Raw genomic sequence first — 26,095 nt, 5'->3', positions numbered from 1 at the left:
AATAAAGCACTGCAGTTTAATTTGATAATTAAATAAATCACTGCTTTATTTGTCCCTAAGTTAAATATAGAGGGTTCCCCTCCCCATTTCGTTTGGACTTTCATTTTAGCAAATGTGTTTTCTATAGTCTACCGAGCCGTGCCTATAGGCTCTCGTAGACCCGCAGGAACTGCATAATGAGGGAAAGAATAGCATGGCGCAGCGCTTTTTTCAGGCTTTGTCTTTGAATAATATTGCATGACGTTTTGAACAGAGCTTTCCACCGTCTAAAACCTTCCCAATATCTGATCTAGTGCACGCGTCGACTCATCCACTCAGCAATTGCGCATGCGCGTCGGCGGGCTCTAGAGGAGGCTCGTGTTGTCTCTCCGCAGGAATGACGAGCCTCGCTCCCGTCGACAGGCACGCGCCGAAAGGCAGACTGAAAATATTCATTTGGTGGAAATAAAGAGGATGCGATCGATCACTTCCGAACAATCACAGGAGGACGCCGCCAAACTGGACGTTGTGGAGACAAAAGAAGATTTCTAAAGGACCTGTTCTCTGCCACTTCAAACCTGACGTCTCCTGTATGAGTGTAGCAACATTTTCAGTGGCAAAGCATTTTTCTAGATGTGATGTCTGTCGTGTTTGTCAACAACCTGCGTGTGAAAATGGGCATTTGGATACGCTTTGAAGAAAACGACTGATGTTACGTCGAAAAAACGCTTAAAATGTGACCGTTCCAGTGAGCCTCGATTCCTTTACTTTTTGTCGGATTTGAGAAGGCGTCCACTGGGAATCAGGGCAGTGCATGTGTCGTCGTTTTGGAGAGGAGGAGTGCGCGCGCTGGAGCTGTCCGTTCAGAACCACACACACACACACACACACACACACACACACACACACACACACACACATCTGCCACCAGCGGTGCACCACAAGCCATCAGCCTCGCACCTCCTCCGGACCTCATGGTGCGGAGCCCAAATTCATGACAACCTCTGCATTCATTTAAACGTCTTGATTCTCTCTTTTTCTCTTGATATCTGGAGGCGATCCTTTCTTCACCTGACAAGAACATCCAGCGCTCATGCAGCGCTTTCCTGCAGCTGAGCTGCCTTTGCGCACCTGTTTTTCTGCGTCCAGTCAGTTCACGCTCTTTTTTCCGTTGCCTGACAATTACGCGCATGCATCCTCCGGGTCTTTCAGCGTTGTAATGCCTGGCCCGGGCTCGAGACATGCCTAAGCGACGAGATGGGCCAGGGCGACGAGAAAGACCGTGTTGTGATTAACGTGGGAGGATTCGACACCAGACCTACCGCAGCACCTTGCGCACTCTCCCGGCACTCGTTTAGCCTGGCTCGCCGAGCCCGATGCCCACAGTCACTTCGACTATGACGCCCAGATCGACGAGTTCTTCTTTGATCGCCACCCTGGAGTTTTCGCACACATTCTCAATTATTACAGGACTGGCAAGTTGCATTGCCCCGCCGATGTCTGTGGCCCTCTTTATGAAGAAGAGCTGGCCTTCTGGGGGATCGACGAGACAGACGTGGAACCCTGCTGCTGGATGACGTACCGGCAGCACCGGGAGGCCGAGGAGGCTCTGGACAGTTTCGGTGGAGGGCCAGCTGAAATGGGCAACGATGAGATGGACACGGAAGGTCTGGCTGATCCAGGGGACGGAGACGAGGAACTCGAGATGACTAAACGCCTGGCCCTCGGCGACTCACCTGACGCAAAAGGTGCAGGGTTGTGGCAACGCTGGCAGCGTCGTGTTTGGGCGCTCTTTGAAGATCCGTATTCCTCTAAATATGCAAGGGTGAGTAATGAACGAGTTTTAAAGCGGCAGCCCCGCTGTTCACTGACGGTAAGCACGTGTTGCACTGGATGTGAATAAAGTCTACTTCAGCTAGCAGATTTAAAAAATATATTCATATGCAATCGATGCAGATAAAGTAAGCAAAAAAAAAAAAAAAAAAAAAAAAACATATAGTGAACAACTGTCAAGACACAAAAGAGAAAATGTGCCGTTAAAAGACTAAGATTCTTTGAAAAGATGTTTTGTCTAAATAAAGTAATCTTTACAAGGAGCCATTTTGTCAAGTGACCAAAAGAATGTTAACAATGATTATATATATATATATATATATATATATATATATATATATATATATATATATATATATATATATATATATATATATATATATATATATATTTTTTTTTTTTTTTTTTTTTGGAATTATTCTTTTTTATAGGAAATGGTATAAACCATTTTTAAGATGCATGAAATCTACTGAAATATATAGCATGAAACAGATATTTTGATATGTATTTTAATATTGTTTTTAAAGGACCTCTCCTTTTTTTTATTATTTTCAATTATTATTATTTCATTATTTTCATCTTTATTTGACTCACGAAAAACTCATGTTTTTGAAAAGCTGATCACAATATACCGTTGCTTTTTGAAGAAGAAAAAGCAACTAGTTGTCTATATATTTGACTGCGTGTTTGATGAAATTATAAGTCTTGCATTGCCCGTAGCGTTGTTAGTGATACATCAAACTGAAGCAACTAAACTGGGTCACCCTGGGGAAAACATGTGCAGTCATTCCAGGCGTCTTGCATGTAGCATTGATCGACAGCTCCTCTGACTGCAATACTGCTGTGCCACGCTCCGTGAGCTCCATTCCCTGCCGCGGGTGTGCTCGTGCACAAATTAATCACTCCGGGAGAACATTAAAGAGAATGCATCACAAAGCAAAGGCTTTTCTTTCTTTATTTGCCCATGCTGCTTTGAGATAAGACACACAAGGTCGATAACATCTCATTGCTCAGGAGGTCTGAGTGACAGCACTTGAGATGCTGGATGCGTTAAGCATTTTCCCGTCCTGACAGACTTTTACGGTGGGTATTAGCTTTTGTAACGTGTACGGTAATTGTTGAATTCTGAAACAGTAAAGCAAGGCTCTGGCAGTGCCAAGGTCTTGCTTTCGATTCACAGGGAATGCCAGAACTGATAAAATGCGTCTACCATCAGTGTTAGTTTAGATAAAAGCGTCAGTCAGATGGGGTCAAGAGGATTTTATGCATTCTGTATGTCAATTACAAGGCCAGTCTGGTTTGGACAATTATGAGATTGCCCTGTTTGTTTTACGCCTATTTAATAGAAGTAAAATGGACCAGGACCACTGCCAAGATCTGGGTATTGCACCCTAGGCTACTAAACACTGATAAATGAGTCGAGGAATGTCGATGTACAGTTAGAAGTATAATGGATTTATGGCAGAAATCAATGAATCAAATAAACTTTTTCTGTGATTAGAACACATTGAACTTCTCAAAGCAGACGGGTGTGTTCAAGTGTGCCTTTACGAAAATATACATCTTTTGACCATACAGTACCAGCAGATTTTATTGTCATTTAATAGTAACAAAAAATATTTACAAAGCGTTGTTTTATTTGCTATTTAAAGACGGCACGCTTTGACATTTTGTCAAATGTCGCTTCGTTTGGATGATGAAAAAACGAAGCACCAAATTAAATTTAATTGGATATTAATGCTTTGCTTATTATAAAATGGCATTTTGACACGACTTGTATATTGATTAATAACGCGTTGAAGTGTTTGTGAAGAGCTCTGAATCAGTTCTGAGCGAGTCAGCCTTATGGCATTTTCAGTGATCAGTGAATCAGCTATTCAGCACATCTGAATTAATCAAAAAAAAAAATGAGTCATACATCTGAATGAACTGCAGGCTTTACACAACACACAATGGACATGCCTCAGACAATCTTTATGTTTATTGTTACTGCATATGTGTGGGAGCATGAGATTGAGAGACAAAGACAGATCAGAAGAGTGAAAGAGAGACAGAGTTGTTATCCTGTTGTCATCTGGCAGATGTTTGTGCTGGTTCCCAAAGGCACCTGATATTTTCATGTCCTTGGCAGGCAAGATGCTGCTTTTTACAGTGTATGTCTTGGGAATAAGTTGTCATGGCAACGCTTTCGGAGCTCTAATGAAACTGATGAAAGCTGGTCTTCCTCATGAGATGTCAGAAAACGCGGCAAACTTCTCTTGAGGCTTTCGGATGATGATTTGTCTGTGTACATGTTTGCCCCTGTGTCAGACAGTTTATTTTGTAAATCCATCATTTAGTATGAAGTTTTGTTTATGCAGCGACAAAATGCAAGCCAATAAATGAATAAAGCACTGGAATGAAGTAAAAATCTTCAAGCTTGTTAGAGAAAGTGAGAGCTGACTGGGTACACAAAACGTGCCACGCACTCACACGGCAATCAGATATACAAATAATAAAGGCAATTTGCTTAAAATATGGCTCATACTCATGTGTCTTCCAAGAGCCCGCTATGCGATATTCCCATAATGTCCCATTCTCCCAGGAGGACATCTAGGCCATTACATGCTCCAGTGGGCCTTGCCCTGTACAACAACAGTAAAAGTGTTGGTAATTAATGCACTGGTCGATATGTGAATGCACCTGCTGGCTCATTCCTGGATGAGGATATTGGCATGTTTCCCAGACTTCCTTTTTCCTCCCAGGCTCTCCCAATGGAAGCCTCACCAATGTGGGATGTGGGAATGGTAGCTGCTAGGGCTTTATAGTTATCTCGTCACATGCATGTCTTGTGAGAAACAATGCAATTCTTTCTATTTCCCACATGGTTAACAACAACATTTTTAACAAAGAACAATTTGGTCAGCTATTAAAGCACAATTTAAGGAACAATGTATTTATTTACCAGATACTTTTATTCAAATGTGACTTGTAAAAAAAAAGGGTAAAATACAAAAAGAAGTGGTAATTTTGAAATGTGATTAGATGAAAAAGACTAGTTCTATTACGGTATGCAGCATTTGCTTTGGTAAAAGATGATTTGATTTCGGTCAATGGGTTTGTAAAAATACATATCCAGTTAAAAGATTACAGTGGGATGTTAAAGTATCAATGACATCCACAGCGTTTACAGTAAACAGTGGTATTTGATTTCAATATAAAATACTGTGGAAACAACAAAATCTGGTCAATAAAACAATGAAACGGAAGCAGCAACATATACATCTAATTATAGGCTAGTGGAAAATCAAAAAAGGTGAGGACTCAATTTACTCGATTTAACTTCATATTGAAGTACAGAGTAGTTAGGGCCACCTATATATATATATATATATATATATATATATATATATATATATATATATATATATATATATATATATAATAGCCCTTGGTTCTATAATACTATATTGGAAAAGTCTGTCAGTTTTCATTTTGTTGCTACATAAATCATTTGAAATCAAGTATGCGAAGACAACTCTATTTTGTCTTCTGCTAGTCATGCAGTTATATGTGTATACACTGTGCACTTGCTTGAAAAGCCGTGGTAGGTGAGAAAATAAAAACCAAATCAAAGCATTCTGTATATTTTTCATCTTCAGCCATGGTCTGGCTGTGATGAGTTTGTTGTCACAGCAAGATCACCTCCAACTCTTGTTTCTGTACCTGCAGAGAGGGAGGATTCTCACATTATCACCTTCACCTCAGCAGACTCCCTCCAGCCATAACCCTGATACTCTCACAAAAACAAAGCAGAAAGCACTAAATCGCTCGCTCCACAACAGGACTGTCCTACATGCCCTTTGGCAGATCTCAAAACAGCCTAATTAGAAACAAATCAGGCTTTCAGGTGGCTTGTTTATGCTATTGTTTAAAAGGGTAATGTTGACTGGCTTTAACGGTATGACACTGATCTTGAGGAAATTTAGGTATTATGTAAAAAGTATGTAGGGGGTGATAGGGTTTGGAAATGGTGAGGGGCAGACTTTCATTTTAAACCTGATTAGCTTGAACAGCATGAAATCTGGAAGATGCTCATCAAATTTATTTGGTTGCCATAGAGACATTAGAAGGGGGTTTATGAATCATTTAGGAAAGAAAACCCACAGAAAAAACTGATGATAACATCTGTTATCAAGACTTTCGGTAATTATAATTCTTATCAAAAACTCATGACTCTTCAATTATGTCAAACATTTGAAAATTTTCTCTCCTCTTTTGAAAAGCAAAACAAGAAAATCTGTTCATATTTTTAAGAACATTAATCCACATAAGGACAAAAAGCAATCTTATACTTCACAGAACGGCTATTTGAAAAAAAATATATATAATAATTTGGATAAGAACAATCGAATATGTGCGCATAAACTATGCTATATCATGTCTGAGGTAAATGAACTCTGAAATGTCTTAAACATGAAATTTTTTTCCTGTTTATGAGAAAAGTATTTTCTTAGAATTTATAAAAAAATATTTCATCCACATAGGTAAAAAGTAAACAGGCACAAAGAATAAAGTATTTCAGATGTACAATACTTTTGAAAAGTTAGGGTCGATACGATTTTTCTTAAATTAATTTAATGAAATTAATACTTTTAATCAGCAAGAATGCATTAAATTGATCAAAAGTTAAAGATTTCTCTTTAAAATAAAATATGAATAATTATTATTTAAATGATTTACAAAGGATCATGTGACACTGACAATGTAACACACTACAATAAGTTTTTAAACCCCTTAAATAATCATCACATTGTGCCCAATAATGCATTCAAAATATTGTGATGTTTGTCATATTAAGTTAAGGACACCAGATAACACTCTGGCTACATGTGCTGGATGTTTGAGGACTTGGGGTACCAGAGTTTCAGAAGTATTCAGGTATAACAAGTCTGTGTGTGATTTGTTGTTGTTTTATGCTGAGTCATTAAGCTTGGATTTAAATGGAAAGGGACTTAATTGATGCCTGGTCCAGCTTTTAAACTGAAAATGTCCAATTAAACAAAATATCTTTGCACAAAGTGTCCTTCACAGGACAAAAACTCCTTAAAAACATGCTGGGATCTGTTTTGATTGTAATGCCTATTGTCATTATGTTATGCTGAATGATTTTTTAAAAAAACGTATTTGTTATCAGATTTATTACCAGAATCATGAAAACGCTGATTTTAACAATTGCCTCACTGCGTTGTTCTTAAGGTGGATAAAAAATAAGATGGATAAATGCTGAAATATCTGGAGACAGATTAAGACACTGGGAACATATGGTAGCACAGCATTATTGGTACATACGCATAACTGGGTTTATGTAATATATGTTTTTATGTAATATAAGTCAGCATGAAAAATTGAAACAGGACTAGAAGAGGTTTCCCAATCCCTGGGTTCATTTTTATTTAATGGAAGACTTTTCTATCTGCCTTGTGGCCACAGGCACATTTCTTTCATTCTTTCTTTCTATCTCCTTAGTATTTATTCCCCTCTCTCTCTCCCCCTTAGTGAGTCATTTGTTTACAAGCTCATTTTCATTATGGTAAAAGGTTCTTCTCTGTATTCCAAAACACTGGACACTGAATGCCATGAAATAGTTATGGGGCAATAATAAGACAGTGATAAGACACGCCTACATGTTTTGATATGTCTTACACTTCTCTCATCTGAACTGGCAGAAGATCCTTGGAGTACAGCTGATTCTTGCTATGTAAATGCAGAACAGAAGTCAGCCCCAGAGGAAGCCTACAGTGATTAACATTAATTAGATTTCAGTAGCTGAGTAGAGCCCAGACCCCCTTAATTACCGGAGAGAGATAGGGTGGAGTACCTTGACACAGCGTACCGGCTAACCTCCGGCGTGTTCTACTGAAAACGATCTGCTGAGAAAGAGACAGAGTAAGGTATTTCTTATCATGCAGAACATTTAAAGAATTACAAGGCGCCATTTACTGTAATGTACACACTCCTGTCCCATTCCTCCTAATTTTTAGGACACCCTGTGACTACCGCCCTCCCACCCCTCTCCCCCAGTTCTGTCTACGAGCTGTAAGTAGAGCAGGACACCCTTTTAAAAAGCTGCAGGGCAGCGGCTCTAGAGACCCAGCAACTGTGAATAGCCTTGATACCATGGGCCACGGAAATTGGGTGTTAGACACTCAAACTGGGGCACCCAAATGCAAAGAGCTCTGGATTTATGGTGGATTTTGCTCAAGGCAGGTGGAGCTGTATTTAAACTCTAGAGGATTTGGTTTCTGTACTTTTAAACGGTTTTAAAAGCATATTTTATTGAAAAATAAAAACGTCTTGCTCTCCTTTATAAGGAATGTAACTATATACAATCAAATGACTAATAATACGATGTACTGATGCAACCTACCTGGTCTCATGGCATAAACATACCTTGGTGCTATTAAATAAGTACCAGTAAGTGCATAGCACTGCAGTTTCCAAAAGAAATGAACACTGGTAAAACTCTCACAACTTTTAATTTCTTCTTCACTCAAAATGTACAGAGTTTTGATTAATAAAGTGTCATTTTCACACACTTACTTAAAGAATATCATGTTATGACTTCAAAACAATATTAACATCCACATTAAGTATTATATTTGGGAATAAGAAAATAAATCTTGTTAAAACAACCTGTTAAAACCCGTGTTAATTTAAAATCTAGCCTTTGAATTCATGGTAGATTTAAAGTCCCGTTTTATCCTGAAGGGAGATCCCAGAATAGAACAAGACATTAAGCAGAGCTTAAAACAAAGCACACAGTGAGAGCTTGGGGTATAAAGTGCTGCAGGAGGGGCTGGAGAAGAGGCCTCGCTGCGAGAGATGTGGCAGCGGATCTGCGAAGACAAAGGAAGATAGCTGATACCTTTCATTTTAATGCACTCGATTAGTCAGACCACTGTCTGTTGTTCTGAGTTTCGACCTTTGTTCCTGTGATTGTGGTGAGTTCACATGATGCCCAAATAGTGCAACAGGGCTAATTTATCCGTTTGAATACATAAAAAAAGAAAAGAATCAATATCACAGGTAAACAGTTGTGCTGACAAAGCCATTAAACAGTGCATGAACTAGTCATTCAGATTCAGCCACCTGTCAGCCTCACAGAAATGGATGTTCTAATGGCCATTCAGGGGTGGCTTATTATGCATTTAGCCGATAGGCTTTTGTGTAAACAAGAGAAGATAGCTGATACCTTTCCTTTTTAATGGACTTTATGGTATGCTGACTCTTTTGCTTCCTTTGCAGATTAGTCAGACCACTGGCTCACTTTATTGAGGCAGGGCAGTCTGTTTTCACTAATAAGCAAGGTTATATGATTCTCAACCAAAACAATACAGCAGAAGTAATTCATCTGTTTGAACATAGAGGAGAGATAAAATCATTGTCACAGGTAAACAGGACGAAGCCACTGGACATTGACATTCAGATTAAACCAAATTACGCTAAAACGTATTTTATTAGCATGCATATTACTACATAGAAGATGTTTTGTTTTTTTACTGGCACATAGTCTTGTTCTCTTCATAGTCTCTTCAACTAAATGTTGAAGAGGTCAGGCAGAGGCCCTTGTTCCTTATAAGAAAATTAGATTAATAGGGAAATCGTCATGAACATATACCATTTGCTGAGATGGACTGTGTTTTTTTATCATGGAGTTAACGCTTGTGCATGTGGATAAATGCATGCTATTTCTTTATTTAAAAAGTCAGTGTGTTGTTATTTGTGTTGATAGGGATTGCCCCATTAATAATCATTTGGACAATGCTGTCATTTGAGATTTAACGGTGACAATGCAAAGAGATACAAAGCTGATGAACGACAAGCTTTTAAAGCTTCCCACCGAGCTTGTCACTGCTATTAAAGTTTGTCACGTTTATTTACTGTGTCATCAATGGCACCAAACACAAAACAATGTAAAAAACCCCAAATAATATTCTAAACTAAAAATGTGCATTTTTGTAATTTTAAGTTATTTATTTTTTTAAAACATGCAAAATTGAGAGATATGAAGATGCCCTTGCTTACCAAATATATTGCATCATTTTTATTTTCTATAACAAATAACATGCATGCATCAAAATTAGAAACAGTGACAGGTTTTTAGGCCATGCTTTTGAATCCTGCTTCTGTTTGCATGCTTTTTAAAAAACAAACACATTTGCATTTTTTTTTGTGGATCAATATTCACAGCATTTTAAAAGAGTATGTCGAATAGGCCACTTTACACTGTTATTACAAGTTGGCTTTGCTGAATCTGTAGATCTACCAAAATGTCTTTTTTCATTCCTTAGTATGAAAGGAAGCTCAAATAATATTTTGTTAAAAGCCATTTAAATAGGTAGTCCCACCCCAAATTCACACTGTTGGCGGAGCCAGTGTTCTTACGTAATGCCCAGCAGGCCACTCAAACAAACAGATTGGTGCACAAATTTCATACATATCATACAGTAAAGCTCCTTTTATATTAAGAGCTGTTACACTGATAGCCATGAAAATAAGCACACACAGGAAACCCAACACACCAGACCAAATAGTGTTGGTAGTTGGTGTTTTAGGGTGACCAGTGTTATAGAGGAAGCCAAGGGAGAGGCTGTGTTTACATTCGGAGAGCAGAGTGTTGTTTTGGGTGTTGTTTGTCACTAAGTGCTGTAAAAAATGACAGTGAGGTTTGTGATGGAATGAGTTTAAATATACTGCTGTCAGTTTGTACAGCTACAACAGGCTTCTTGACTATAATCAGCTTGAAGTTCATTATTAGATGATTACGTCAACATAAGTAGGCCTAACTGTGGTTAATATCAGTGGTGTGTTTTACTGAATACACAATAATGTTTTAGAATTGCTACCTCTCACTCCTTCAAGAATGGCCAGGAGCACCGTCTTTCCCATTAATCTTCCAATTATTTGTGCTTTGAGTCGAGAACTTCACTGCACGTTAATGGCATAACATACAGCAGTGTGTAATGTACATTTAACATCCCTCCTTTCTGTACACGTCATCTCCACTGACAAGCGGAGCTGGGCAATCTTAGGCATGAGTGAAATATATTTATGAATTACTGCAAGCTAATGGAATTGTGTTGTGTGGATGCTAGCATACCTACACAGGAAGTTTGTGGTGATGTGGTCAACAGCCTTTTATGCCTCTGCTTTTTTCTGCACTTGCCTGTGAGTCTTGTATTTGTATTTTCTGTTAAAATCTTTAACATACATAATTTATAGAAGACTTACACACATAGCACGGTTGAGCATATTTTGAAATGGCTGTCCTTGGTTAAACCTGCTAATGCACTGTTAACTGACAGACATGTGCTCTGGATTTGGCATTAACACAAACCTGTCAGTAAGGACCTGTGCATTAAAAATAATGGCTTCCTAGAGGAAAGAGTTTTAAAGTTTGTTGGTGCCTCTCTAAGCCATGAAGATACCATAAATACCATAAAGATATATTTTGTACATACTTGACCTCTAGAATGAACTAGTGTTGTCAGAATCTACTACTGCAGGGTTTAAATATTTATTTAAATATCAGATTAAATATCTATTTATTTTATCAATTTAATTTAAAGATTTAGGTTCATTTATATCCAAAATAGTAGTAAAAATTAACATCAAAATATGGGCAAACTTTTCAAAGATGGTACTTTTTTCTGGTTTCATTACTGCATCTATTTTTTTTGAACAAACTGGCTGAGTGAAAAATTGATTCAGTGATTGTTTTTTTTTATGAAGGCAGTCACTGTGTCTGAAATTACACACACTCTGCACAAGCATTTTTTAAATATGTAATTCTAAAAAATATTTGATGTTTTATTTCACCATGTCACGCGTGGACTCCCTTTTGTTGTTGTTTTTGTCGTGTGCCATGTGTTCTGTGTGACCTACTTTAGTTAATTGTCTTAGCGTCTTCACCTGTGTCTCATTTATTAAGTATTTACGTTGTATATTTAAGTCCTGTGTGTTTGAGTTCACCTTGGTCCGATAAACGAGGTTTATACGTGTGGTTTATGTTCTACCTATCTGCCTCCCTATTTACCTGTATATTATTATTTTGTTTGTTTGAAGAGGAGTAAAACTGTTTAGGTTTATTTATTCTCGTCGAGTGCTCCTTCACACTAAACCACACCGTGACACAACACAAGTTCTGTGTTATCTGGGTACTTTTATCTTTGTACTATTTTATAAAAACTGTAGATTTTGATTTTTGCATACTTTTGCATGCCTTCTATAGTAGGGAAGTATGTGATTTCAGATGCAGCTAGTCACTACCAATTTAATTCATGAATTAATCTAAAAACAATCATTTAAATGAATGATTCACAGATATACTAAGACTATCACTGATGCCACTTACTGGTGTAACTTACAGAAAGAAGTACTCTCGGTGATGTTGGTGTCCGATACTCACTTCTGAAACTTTGCTAACTGAAGCAGAATATACATTGAATATTTAAATAATAATATTAAGAATAGCTAGAATAGTTGCAGTTAGGTGCTCCAATGACAGTATAAATGTGTATATAAAACGTAAACATATTTAACACATGAAACATAAAAAACGCATGAAAATGGCCGTAAAAAAATTATGCCAAAGGGTCCTGACCAAGCAAAAATATGTGATCACTTTAGAGTAAGAACGTGCTGCCTTTAAAATTAATGCAGATGGTCATAAACTGGAAGGAATTAATCAGGACTCCCCAACTGTCTTTTCTGTCGAGCCCCAGTGGGACATTATTATTGTCCAAAAATTAAAGCACTGGAGTGCCAGCACTCACAGCCATATAAGAAAAGCCCAAAACCCAGGCCCTCCCTACAGACGCGAAAAACACATGAATCCACAAATACAGACGCAGTCCCAAATGTGGGTGCACTGTGTTAGGCAGTGTTTGGTTACATAAGAGAACGTGACAAGCTTTCATCTCCAGGAAGAGAGGTACAACCAGAGAATGAGAGTAAGAGGTGATGTAAGGGAGAAGGGGGAGGATTTTGTGCTATTTCTGAGACAATTGAATGAGCCTCTTCCCTTCTTTATTTCCTTCTGTCTCTCCTGTTTGCAATCTCTTAATTTTGAGATACAGTGCAGCAGAAATGCTTTGGCAAAGAGGTCACTTAGGACTTTTCAACTAGTCATTTACTCACATCATCTCTGTCTGCAAAAAACGCTGGATGTTTTACTTTAACAATGTGATATGAACTTTCGTATTTATTATAGCAATAAAATAACAGCTCGTTTCATGTGGGCTGAGTGTTTTGTCACTGCAGAAAACTCTGCCATTTGCCTGAATCCAACAAACATGTAACCCCATGAAACCTTAAGAAGGTCATATTTTATTTAAAAAGAAATGTATTAATGCACTGTGCGGTATACTGAGTGTTCAGCATTTTAATCAGACCACAATACGTTCGCAAACAATGTTGTGTGTTTTGTTGAGGTAGATCTACTGACCAAGAGAGAGTTTCGGGTAACTACTCGTAAATCTTTTGATGACAGTAAGCGGGGTAACATGATTCTAAACCCAAACAGTCCAGCAGGGGTAATTCGTCTCTTTGAATAGAAAGAGAAAAGAATCAATATCGTAGCCAAACAATTGTGCTGACAAAGCCATTGAGCATGGACGTTGCATGAACTAGTCATTCGGCTTCAGCCACCTGTCAGCCTCGTTGAAATGGATTTGCAGATGCTTTAATGGCAATTGTGCTTATGAATTTTAACTGATTTGATTCAGCCCAGTTCTACCATTTAGAACTTAAAATAATTGGTCTCTATATTAATCAAAATTAAAACGTAGCTTTAATAGCTATATTTTCAACAGCCAGTCAGTTAGTTAAGCAATCCTTCAGGAATCATTCTAATATGCTCAATAAATATGTCTTATTATTTATAATGCTGAAAACAGGTGTACTTCTTAATATTATTTTATGGAAAGAAGTTTTTTGGGTTTTTTTTCACAAACACCCAGATGTTAAAAAGATTCAAAAACTCAAGGAATGTGTCCTTGGCCTCAGGTCAGTCAGAGGTCACCATCTGCCAGTTTTTGCTTTCCCTGATATTTGTCTGCACTGCACTGAACGGTTACACCTAGCTCGATGCTGAGATCTTTATGCTGCCCTACAGTGTTACTGCACTGAGTTTCACCTCTGAGACCGGAAGTGTTGCTCAAGCATGAGGTTTTGGTGAAAGACTTCATGCGTGGGACTTGCTGTAGGAGGCTTTGCACAAGGCCACGTCATGCGAACCATTCTGCTCACCTGTAAAGAAATGTAAGGACAAGTTAACAGGCGGAGATCTCATTGTGCTTTAAATTTCTCTAATTTTTCATGTGCTATACGAACATACAAAACGAATTGCGTAAGAGGAGGCTTGAGGATACATTCTTGCAATCATTTTACTAGTAAATATCAAGTTCACATTGTTAAATATATTTGATTTTATGATTCAGAATTTTGGGGGGCATTTTGGATATGCAATATGTTATGTGATACGTTATTGAATGTAAAAATGGCATGTCATTTGTGTAATGTATTGACCCGGTTTTTGTTCTTGTGTCACTGATGGTAACTGATGCTGAACCGATTGATTGGCTCAAGTGATATATTTTGTATGCTCAATTCCCAATCCTTTCATAAAACAGTTATGGCGCAACATCTGTTTAGCTGAAGAACTACTGAAAGATTAATAAAACGATACATTTTTGATATTTTTGCTATTTTCACTGCAATTTATATCATTAAACTCTAAAGAGAAGTAAACAAGTCAGAAGATGTGCAAAAAAAAAAAAAAAAGATCCAGATCCTGTGAGATGCAGGCAGAGTTGATTATGCTGTTTATGCTTTAAAGCATCTCTAAGAGTCCTTAGCTCTTGAAATCACTGCTTATATCATTCTAGCTTATCATCACCTGTTTTGTTTAGATTGTGTCTGATTGGTATACGGAAAATCACACTGTTGGAGTAGGTACTTTTTATGGTTAACCTTATTAACAATTAACACAGAGAATGGGTCATAAATACCATTAAACATTAAAATGCACCTTTGATTTAAAAGGTAATCTGTATATTATTATATGAACAGAAACTGACAATGATATCAAAATGACAATAGAAGCGCTGCTCTACTGGGTATGAATTGTTTATTCAGTTGCTATACTATTAGCTTGTGTTTTTCCAGTACTGTTTGTTTATTCTGTATTTGTTCAGATTGCTTTACGGGCTACACACAGATCCTTACACCATTGTTTAAAAATCTGAGGTTGGCATATTTTATAATACTGTATTCTATAAGGATGCATGAAATCAAGCAAAAGTTATTCTAAAGAAATGTATAATGCCTCAAAAGATGCTTGTTTAAGCCTGCCTCTTTGGGAAGGATGCAAACGTAAGGCTTTTTAAATGAACAGTGTGTTTTTCCCTTCTCATTTGTTTCCCCTGTTCTCTCTCTCCTGCAGTGGGTGGCATTTGCCTCGCTGTTCTTCATACTGGTTTCCATAACCACATTCTGCCTGGAGACACACGAGGCCTTCAACCCCATCATTAACCGCACATATTTCAACCCTGAAGACAACAGCTCCAGGTTTCATTTGGAGACAGAGACGGTGGTCTACCTGACCTACATCGAGGGAGTGTGTGTGGTGTGGTTCACCTTTGAGTTTCTCATGCGCGTCACCTTCTGTCCAGACAAAAAGAAGTTCATCAAAAACACCCTAAACATCATAGACTTTGTGGCCATCCTGCCATTTTACCTGGAGGTGGGCCTGAGCGGCCTGTCTTCGTCCGAAGCAAAGGACGTTCTGGGTTTCCTCAGAGTGGTGCGATTCGTCCGTATCCTCCGAATCTTCAAGCTGACGCGACACTTTGTTGGCCTGCGCGTACTGGGACACACTCTCCGCGCCAGCACCAACGAGTTCCTCCTGCTCATCATTTTTCTGGCGCTCGGAGTGCTCATCTTCGCCACCATGATCTACTACGCCGAGCGAATCGGGGCCAATCCCAATGACCCGCGTGCCAGCGAGCACACCCATTTCAAAAACATCCCCATTGGCTTCTGGTGGGCTGTCGTGACTATGACCACACTGGGCTACGGAGACATGTATCCTCAGACTTGGTCAGGCATGTTGGTGGGCGCACTGTGTGCTCTGGCGGGTGTGTTAACCATCGCCATGCCTGTGCCTGTCATCGTCAATAATTTTGGGATGTACTACTCTCTAGCCATGGCTAAGCAGAAGCTACCAAAGAAAAAGAACAAGCATATTCCCCGTGCGCCCCAGCTGGGCTCACCCAATTACTGCAAGTCTGCCATGAACTCACCCCATCACAGCCCACAAAGTGACCACTGCGCTCTCGCTGCCCAAGAGGAGATTTTAGAAATGAACAGAGCAGGTAGGAGGCTTGTTTAAGTAACGTCCTTCTGCATTAATGTCACAGAATCTGAAATGAGATTTAACTCACCTTTTCTTCCCTTCCAACCTCGCAGTCTTTCGAGACCTGCCTGAGATCACACATGTAACCTGTTTTCAAAATCCCTCATTTGGGAATCATTCAAATGCAGCTCAACCATCTGGAGACATTATAAAATCCCATCGCGCTGCATTCTTAACAAAGATGCGCGTAGAAACAAACACACGTCTTCACCATGGTTGCATAACGACTAATACCCCATGCAACATTTTGCATATCTATATGTTTTTCCATCAGACTCCTGTGAGGATCAATTATATCCACTCAGACAAACAGGAGCACAGTCCTTCAACAGCTTGCTTTTGTTTTTGTCTATCAGCTCAGCTTAATTACATTCTACTTATATGTCAATAAACAGTGACTCTGGGTCTGGACAAATATTTTTCTTTTAAATATATATATATATATATATATATATATATATATATATATATGTGTGTGTATATATATATATATATATATATATATATATATATATATATATATATATATATATATATATATATATATATATATATATATAATGTTTATATTTTAAACATTTTTATGCACTTAATGCACATATCTGTGTTTGTTGTTTACGTTTATATCTTTTAGAGGAGAGCTGAATGTGGATTTATTTTATTTTTTTGAATTATTTGGTAATATCACTTTTTAGAATATAAACTATATATATTTCTTAAAACTATATTTAAAAAGTCCTTTTTAATCCAATTAATCAAAAAAATCATCAAATTAATCAAATATAAAATGTATTATTAGTTGTAGCCTTAAGGTGATCAACCATCCCAATAAAATTATGGTCACAAAAGAAGCAAAAAAATTACATAAAAAAGATTTTATGCAACATTATGTGCATAGAAAAAACATAAAATGTAAACATCTCCTTTCATGAAAAAATGTTTGTCCACAGTTTTAAACACACCTATGCATTTAGGCTGTTGCATGAGCTTCTGATTTACTTGAGAGGGCAATCAGAACTACCAGCTAAAATCTGAGGTGTACCGTTTTAAATAGCATTTGTTGTAGCTGCAGAAGAGGTGTGATTTTCAAATATACTGTGTTCTGAACCACACAATCATAATCAGTATTTATCATTTGTCATGTTAGTTTGAGTTTAGTTTTATGGTAAAATTAAAAAGTGGAAAAGCAGTGAATTTGTGTCAGCCAGACACACTCAGAGGTGGATGTGAGGACACAGTAAGAGGGGAAGACCAGCATAAATAAGATATTTTAACCCACTCCACTCTGTCCACGGCATTCTTAACACGAGTAAGTGGTGGTAAGTGCCTTCATTTGGAGCATTCATTTAGAGACTGGCTGTAAAAGAGAAGTGAGGAGATGAGCTTGTTATCTGTGTCTGAATTTCTCATTAATGTGTGAGACACTTTGTGAATCTGCCTGGAGGGATCCCCCAATAAATCTAAATCAAGCATTTTGATGCCAGGAAACAACCAAATATTATGATTTCTTTGTTATGATGCCACTCTGAAACATAATCAATGATAATTAATTGCTTATAACGACATTTAATTTAGGTAACAGTTTAGTGAATTTAGTTTACTTTTACCAGACAAAAAGTTAATAAATTAATAAATTAAATAAAATAACAAATATTAGGGTAATAGTTATTATTTTAAATAAAATAATACCTTGTTCAGCAATTAATCAAAAGCGACAGTTAAGACATTTATAATTTTACAAAAAGTAGTTAGTTAATATTCAAAACATTAGATAATCTTAATAACCTCTAACTTCTGAACAGAAGAGTATGTGTTGTTATGTAAATGTAATAAAAAAAAGTATCAAATCCTTCTTAAAGTTTTTGTGGACCCCCATTTGTATAACTCTAGATTAATCCAGTTTGAGTAGATGGCCAAACCGCGCTTTCCATTGATCATAAGACTGAGGATCACATCGCTGTTGTGTGAGTTTGTAACAAATACTAAAGTTTGAGAACTCACTCAAAGAATAATGATATTACAGCATTAGAGACAAGCTTAAGTGTTTCAGCTATTTACACAAGTTAGAAAAGGAGAGTCGTATCTACTTGCATGCATCATTCTGTCCAGTAAAAACAAAGCTTTGTTATGAAGTGAAATGGGTATGTTTTCACACAATCTCTTTATTATTTCATTCTCTGTGTTTTTACACTGCACTAGAGCCTGTTGCTATGGCAACGGTGTCCAAGCAACCACACAATAGGAATCGCACTCTGCAATGAGCTGCAGTCATTCACTCGCCTTGCACAACTCCTGTGCTGTTCACACACACACACACACACACACACACACACACACACGCAGTTAGATGGTCTGAGGATAAATGCAATATAAATCAATACTTGACCTATACTGTTAATTACTGCTCCGGTTTTTAGCAGAAAAAGTGGTCCATCTGATTCATTTGTAACGTTTAGATGAGACAGAAACACATAGCCCACTGGATAATGAATCCAGTAAAATTTTGGATTTATTGCTAGTTGAATTGAAAGTATAAAATAATAAACTACACCAAAAAAAAATTCATTCTTCCTGCCCTTTCTTCTCTCTCCCTCTCTGTTCAGCGCAGCCTTTCTAAATCTCTCTTGTAAAAGAGTTTACAGATGGCACAAAGGCCTTGATTATCAGCTCCATCCATTTGACTTTGGGCAGAGAACCGTAAGAATCACCAGCACATAGAGCGAAAGCATCTGTTGATTTGGCCGCGGTCGCAGAGAAACACAGCAAACACTCTCACTGCAGATCTGTGACACACACACACAGAAAGAGAGAGAGAGAGAGAGAGAGAGAGAGTCACTGTTTGAGATGAGTCAACTCTCTGTCCTCTATAGACAGTGCCTATATCCGTCCCTGTCGTATAGTTATTTCTAATTTTGAGGTCTCGGGAGAAATACGAGTTGTGTAATTATCATTATGCTTTTGGCCCTATTTTTATTAAAAACGGTCCACTCACACTTAACACATCCGGCATAATGGTGTTTTATGAGCTCTCTGTAAATTGTGGTATTCGGAGATATGACAATATTTATATTTTGCGTTATACATGATTAACATATAGGTTGGTTTGATATATTGTACAGCATATAAAGAACACCCCTGGATATAAATAGTTGCTTGTAATTGGATTTAGGCACAACAGGGAAACAATATTTTAGGCTCAATCAGAATATTATTTTAATACGCTTATATTTTATTATTTTGTGTGTAATTCCCAAAAGCTGTGCGTATTTGTATTTTCAGTTTCAATATGTATTCAGATCTGTCCTATAATGATCACAACGAATACAAAATTAGCAGAACACAACAAAATTAGCATGACACAACACAAGCCACAACTCAATGAAATTAACACAACACATCTAAAATAACCCAACACAATGGAAACAAGCAGCAGCACAGCCAAAATAGCGCAGTTAGCTCAACACAATGTAAGCAACTTGCAACACAGTGAAATTAGCACAACAGCCATTGTGTCTTGTTTTATTGTGTTGTGCTAATTTCACTTTTCATTTAGTTGTGTTGCGACTTGCTTACATTGTGTTGCGCTAATTTTGCTATGCTGTGCTATTTTCACTGTGTTGTGGCTTGTTTAAATTGTGTTGTTCTAATTTCTCTGTGTTGTTGTTTCTTTCCGTTTTTTTTTTTGCTTATTTCGCTGAGTTGTGGCTTGTTTCCATTATGTTCCATTTTGTTGCTCGCAACAAAGCGTGATTAGCACTACGCAATGGAAACAAACCAAAACACAGCAAAGTTAGCACGAGACAACAACTCAGCAAAAGTAGTCTTTTATGTTGTGTTGTGCACTTTTGGGCCACTGCAGTATACAGTTAAGGTTATTATATTTTTATGTACACCATGTCTTCATGAACATAAAGCGGTGCATAAGACCTTCGGTTGTCCTCAGTTTGAAAAGATGGATTTATTGAAAGTCGCTACATGACTTTTTTAAAGTTGAATTTTTTGTAGAATGTAGTTGTAACGTTCACTAATCCATAAACAACTGCACTCTGTACATTACAACATAAAACATTTACGGACTGCCATATTTACATTAGTATGTGCCCAATCCCTGAACCGATGCTTGAGGTTGTTTATCACTTCCTGCTGTTATTCATATCATAGGACTGTGCTGAGGAGAATGCTGAAAGTGAGGGGGATGATGAAGAGAAAAAGAGATTTGAGGGTGTTTGGAGCAGAAATAGCAGTGAGGAAGTAGGGCAGGTGCAGCAGGGCCCCAGCAGATCTGTCCTTCACTACAGACTCTACGCTGGGGCTCTACCTCTCATATGTAAATAATAATTACTGTCTGTGTGCTTAGAGTGAGTAGGTACTCATTCATACAGAATTAGAGCTGGATATTCCTGCTCGAGGAAATAACTTACAGATCATGTAGTCTGCAGCTAGAAGTCCAGCTGTAAGAAAGATACACTCTGAAATAGATCATTTTGATTTATATGATTCATTCACCGTGTTTTAGCACACTTTGAAAAGAGACAGCATTGAATTGAGGATCATAATTAGATGAAGAGGATGAATTGAATGAACCTTTCTGCATTAACCGGCGGGAAAGCCTTTGAGATTTTAGTTATCACATTAAATAGTGCTACATTTGGTAGTATTTTACCATCATATTCCCATACATTTCACCGTTCGTAAATTATCCATGTGCCCAGACAACTCAAATGTGACTGCGACAGATGTCAAAACCACGGATAGCGGCTCCTACAGAATCGTAATCAGCATTCAGATACGGCTTTTCAATTAAGTCAATATTAAAGAGATTTATTGAAAAAGACTAACTGTAGAAACATTAAATATCAGTACTTTTGATCTTTTTATGTTAAAAAAAGGTATATCAAATTAATTTAAATTGGCAGGACTAGATAAACCGTTTTTTTGCAGTTTGACTGAGTGTAAACAGAAACAAAACAACGGTAGAGAGTGAGAGGAATGCCTGTTTATCAAAACTATTCATAAAGATGAGTCATCTCATCCTTCCTCCCATCTCGTCCTAACCAGACTCTCCATCACAGAGGCTTGCATCACTTCACAACTTTTCCTGTGTGTGTGTGTGTGTGTGCGTGTTTAAATATCACTGTGCTGTTAGCTATAAACTGTAAATGTGCACACACACCACAAACCATAAATAAACACAAATCCACTCAATTACAAATCCACGTTTCTGCTTTAGAAATTTTATTTTTCTCTATTCGGTTGCACTTGCCGTAGTAGACTTGACAAATAATAAGACATGGCCTGAATCGTGTTTAGTCTTATGTTTTATGCTCTGGAAGAACATGACCTGAGGGCATTAAAATGTAGTTCACTAAAAAAATGTTTTGTTATCATTTAACCCTCATGTCATTCCAAACCTGTGCGATTTTCATGCTTGCCACTCTTTTCAGTGTAATAAAAGTAAAAAAAACCTGTCTGTATCCTTAAAGTGGTTCATATGACTATATTTTAAGTCTTTTGTCTGAGGAACAGACTCCTCAGTGCATTCCTAAGGAACTACGATTCCCAATTCTTAAACAAATTGCTCTTTTGCATCTGTCCAGTGAATGGGTTGATCCAGTTTTAGTTTGTTCATGCTTTGCTAGACTAATATAGTGCACAAGTTATACGGACACGATATTTTTGAAATATTTTTTAAAATACTGTAACTGCATGTAAAAGAACCACCATATATACAGTATGTACATATCTTCACAGAAGAAAGTCGCACAGATTTGAAACAAGATGAGGATGAGTAAATGGGGGCAGATATTCATTTTGCGTTGAGTGAGCTATCCTTTTAAGAAGGCATCGATATTTTATTGGCTCACAGTGTTGATATAAACCATAGTATATGTGTCTACATGTTGTATATAGACTTTAATTAAATGTAGCAATGTAATATTATCAACAGGACTCATGTCCCACTGAATAACCACAATGTTAAAGTCTGCTTTAGAGGTTGATAGATGCTCTTTTGTTGACAGTAATATGTTAGCAAGAACGTGCTTGAATCAGTGTTGGCGATACAATGGAAAATCCAGGTGGGAGATATGATAGTTCCCAGTGCTTTTTCCCTCCGAGGAGCTCTGGCAGTGCTCTTACTTCTCACAGGTCTGATCGATGAGGTGTAAATCGAGTGAGCAGAAGCTTCTGGCTGCCAGAGAGCTCACAGGTGAACAGGCTGGTTGCCATGAGCTGTTTCTATATATTACGCAATGGCTTGGAGCTATAATTCAATGCTCCTCCTTCTTTCTTTGAAGCAAAACCAGAGCTGCACTCTGCTGTTTGGTCAAATGTAGTGCTGAGGTTTAGCATTGCTAAATTTATTCACATGCATATGTGGGTTAAAACGTGGGATAGATTTTCTTTTTTGCATTTTTATCAAAAACAACAGGATGAATTAAAGGGACAGTTCACCCAAAAATGACTCACCCTCATGTCAAATCCGTACAATCTTTGTTTATCCTCACAAATGAGGACATTTTTATCAAATCGGAGAACTTCGGAGAAGACAGCAATACAACTGACACATTCAAGGCCAAGAAAGGTAGTAAGGACATATTAAATATTCGATTTAACAGTGGTTCAATCCCATCTTTACGAAGAAAATTTTTGTATGCAAAGAAAAAATAAACAAGCAAAAAAACGACAATTTTTTAAAAATTATATCATTGGGAATTAAACCTGTGACCTTGGTGTTGCTAGCAATATGCTCACAAGTTGTAAATAATAATCAGATAATACGCAAATTGCATATGAAAATAATAAGAACCCTCAAATTATTGGTATTTATTTATTTATGTGGCCTAACCAGTGAAAAAGCATGTGTAGTAAATTGAGTGGTTTTCAGACATTTTTTAATTTATTTTTTGGAAAAATAAATTTTTTTTAAATATTTAGAAATAGCGTAGTTAAAATATGGCCAGAACTACTAATAAAACCACATTTACATGTTAATATTACATTTGCTGTTGAATGAGTATGCTCGCAACCCCAAAATAATTAAATGTATGCGTACATAACATACATTTACATCCACGTCACTAGAAGGGCTTCCCTTTACCTTCTCTCGCCTATCTCTCTGCCCTGCGCAAGCCCTCTCTTTCATCAGTCTTGGTCTTTCATCATGGCTACATGTTCTTCTTACATGTGCTTGTGTGTTTGAAGATCCCAAAGTGAATGGTGAGGCAGCTAAAGCAGCGTTGGCCAATGAGGATTGTCCCCACATAGACCAAGCCATTTCTCCTGAGGACGGCCAGATCTTTAACCCAAGCGAGCCACGGGGAGACACTCCGTGTTTTCTGCTGAACGTCGGCAGACGATCCACAAACACGGGCACCCGAGTGAGGAAGGGTATGTAACCACTGTGTGAGGCTATTGCCTGACACACACACACACACATTGAGATGTATACATCAGGTGCATTACACAGTAAAGAGACAGTCTGAACATACAGACAAGCAGAGCGCGCCCACAACAGACAGTTTATAACAATGCAGTTTAATAACTGCAGTTAAAGACCAAATTTGTACTTAAATGTGTAGCACAGCCATTTTAACTGGGCTGAAAAACTTTCACTTCCATTAGTTCTTTTATTATCTTTCAAACACTACCGTCAGCATTGTTCATATGTAAATAAACTGAGGCAGGGAGTATCAGATAAAGACCCTTCCCTGCACGATCAGATCCTTCCACAAGTTGCATTTCTCCAACCCTCTTCTCTTTTAACATATTGTAAATAAGTTTTTTCCACACCACGCTGCATTACGTCAAACTCATATTAACACACATACAGCTGCCTCCTGGGGCCAACCTTAATCTTCCCTTTTTTTCTGTTTTTCTTTGTTGTTTGTTTGTTTTTTACTCGTTTCTTCCACCACTGTACATGCCTGTGGTCTGTCTCTATGTTTGTACCTCCTTCCATCTTTCCCTCTCTCCCGTCTTCCTTATGCTACCCGATTGGCTCATAGCCGGAATGTTCTCAGGGAGGTCAGGGGCGGAGCCGGCCGGCCCAACGCATGGCACACAGGGTTACCCTCTGCTGCAGCTAGGCTGGGCGCACAGCCCAGAAGACGGCCATGCCAGGGTCACCACCTGAGATCCATGCCTGTTTCGCTGTCGTACCGCTCACAGCAGCCTTAGACAAATATAAGGCCCCTACACGCTATGTAGCTTCACAGGCTGTCAATTAACGTCAGCATATGTAGTGTTACAAAAACAAACACACGTTCATGTTATCTCACACCTGTTCTAGTTTGACCCCTGACCCGTTCGGTACGAATAGACTAAAGATGACCTTTCCACACATCGACAACATAAATTGTCCGTTTCTGATCACATTCAAAAAATTATCCTGCTATCATCCACCAATTTGTCATGTGATCATTTTCTAATCAATAGCGCTGTCTGTCTGTGTCTTATGACATGTTGCTCTGTGTGAGCATGCTCTGTTTGACTTCAGATCTTACCCACAGCCAAAAGCACCACAAGATGGTCAGCATCATCACCAAGCAGAACTACACACACTGTTCCCAACAAATATGTGTTTTTGTGATCTACTGTATGTGTATGTGTAAGTTTGAGTGTTTTGGGAGATGTGCGTGTTTGTGTGTGTGTGTGTGTGTGTGTGTGTGTATGTGTGTGTGTGCATGCAGTGCTTCAGAGTGCACTGTTCTTTTTTTCTGTAGCATTATGTTGTGCATGTGTTGGGGCAGTCCTGCGGCCTTGCTGCACAATCTGTCCTGATGCCTGTATGGTATTGGATGAGAAAGTGAAGACTCCGTTTTGCATAAAGGCAAAGAATATTATGGTGTAGATATGCTACTGACATACATGACATGCTCTTTCCTTTTGAGTCAAAAGTCCCAATAATAGTGAAATTTAATACCACCTTTATAAAGGTTTTCTGTTATGTTCTTTTAGAAATAATTAAACAGAGTCTCAGCTTTCAAATTGTGTCAGTTTTCCTATGAAATTCAAACTATTTCCCCCTGCCTCAGTTCAGACAGCAGCACATTAATGCATGTGAACTAAGAGGTTCTGATACAGTAATTGTCCAATATTTTTTTTTAAACCTTGGAAAGGTGTCAATAAAATGGCTGGTTTCACTTAATTAATTAATTGATTAAATAAAATAGCCTGCCGAGTCTCATGGCGTAAATGTACCGGGGTGCACTTTTTAAGTGATACATGAAATTCGTACCAATAAGTACACTGCAGTTTTTGAAAGAAATGAACAATAAAGGCAGTAAAACTCCAACACAATCAAAAATGTAATAAATAATAACAAAAAAAGAATAGAAAAAGGCCTTATTTTTATCACAACCGCCATTTGGCAACATAATAATCATATAATTTGAAAGCTGATACTTTCCTTTTACATTTGTCATATATTTACAATGTGTTGTTAAAATGACTCAAAATGATAGTGCAAGACATAAAAAGACTATGGAAAAATGGCCTAAGGGTCTGACTCTGACAAATCATTAGACTGGATTATTGGTTGCCTTAATTTCAAAATTAACGAATCTGTGAAATTCTAAATTCTAGTTGCAAATTTTGCCTTGCAATCAACAGACTTCTTTGCTCGATCTAATGCCAGATTAACCAACCGATCTTTGTGCATGCCCTCACAGAGATTGCATGCCATATTAAACCCTTTAAACCTGACCCATAGCAGCAAACATGGTGTGGAGCAAACTGACAGAGGTCAAGATGAAACCTTTGTGTCTCAGCAACTGCCATGTGCACATTTCTCTCTACTAAACCAAGGTTATCAAAAGTCCCGAA

General features: G+C 37.9%; 1 pseudogene; it reads left to right on the top strand.

Moving 5' to 3' along the window:
* Window positions 1–822: 822 nt before the first annotated feature.
* Window positions 823–25,342, top strand: LOC122348204 (annotated as a pseudogene).
* The last annotated feature ends 753 nt before the right edge of the window (window positions 25,343–26,095 follow it).

Source organism: Puntigrus tetrazona, chromosome 7, assembly GCF_018831695.1.
Source record: "Puntigrus tetrazona isolate hp1 chromosome 7, ASM1883169v1, whole genome shotgun sequence".
Lineage (NCBI taxonomy): Eukaryota > Metazoa > Chordata > Actinopteri > Cypriniformes > Cyprinidae > Puntigrus > Puntigrus tetrazona.
Note: the sequence above shows the minus strand (reverse complement) of the source record. Positions and strands in the feature narration are given on the sequence as shown.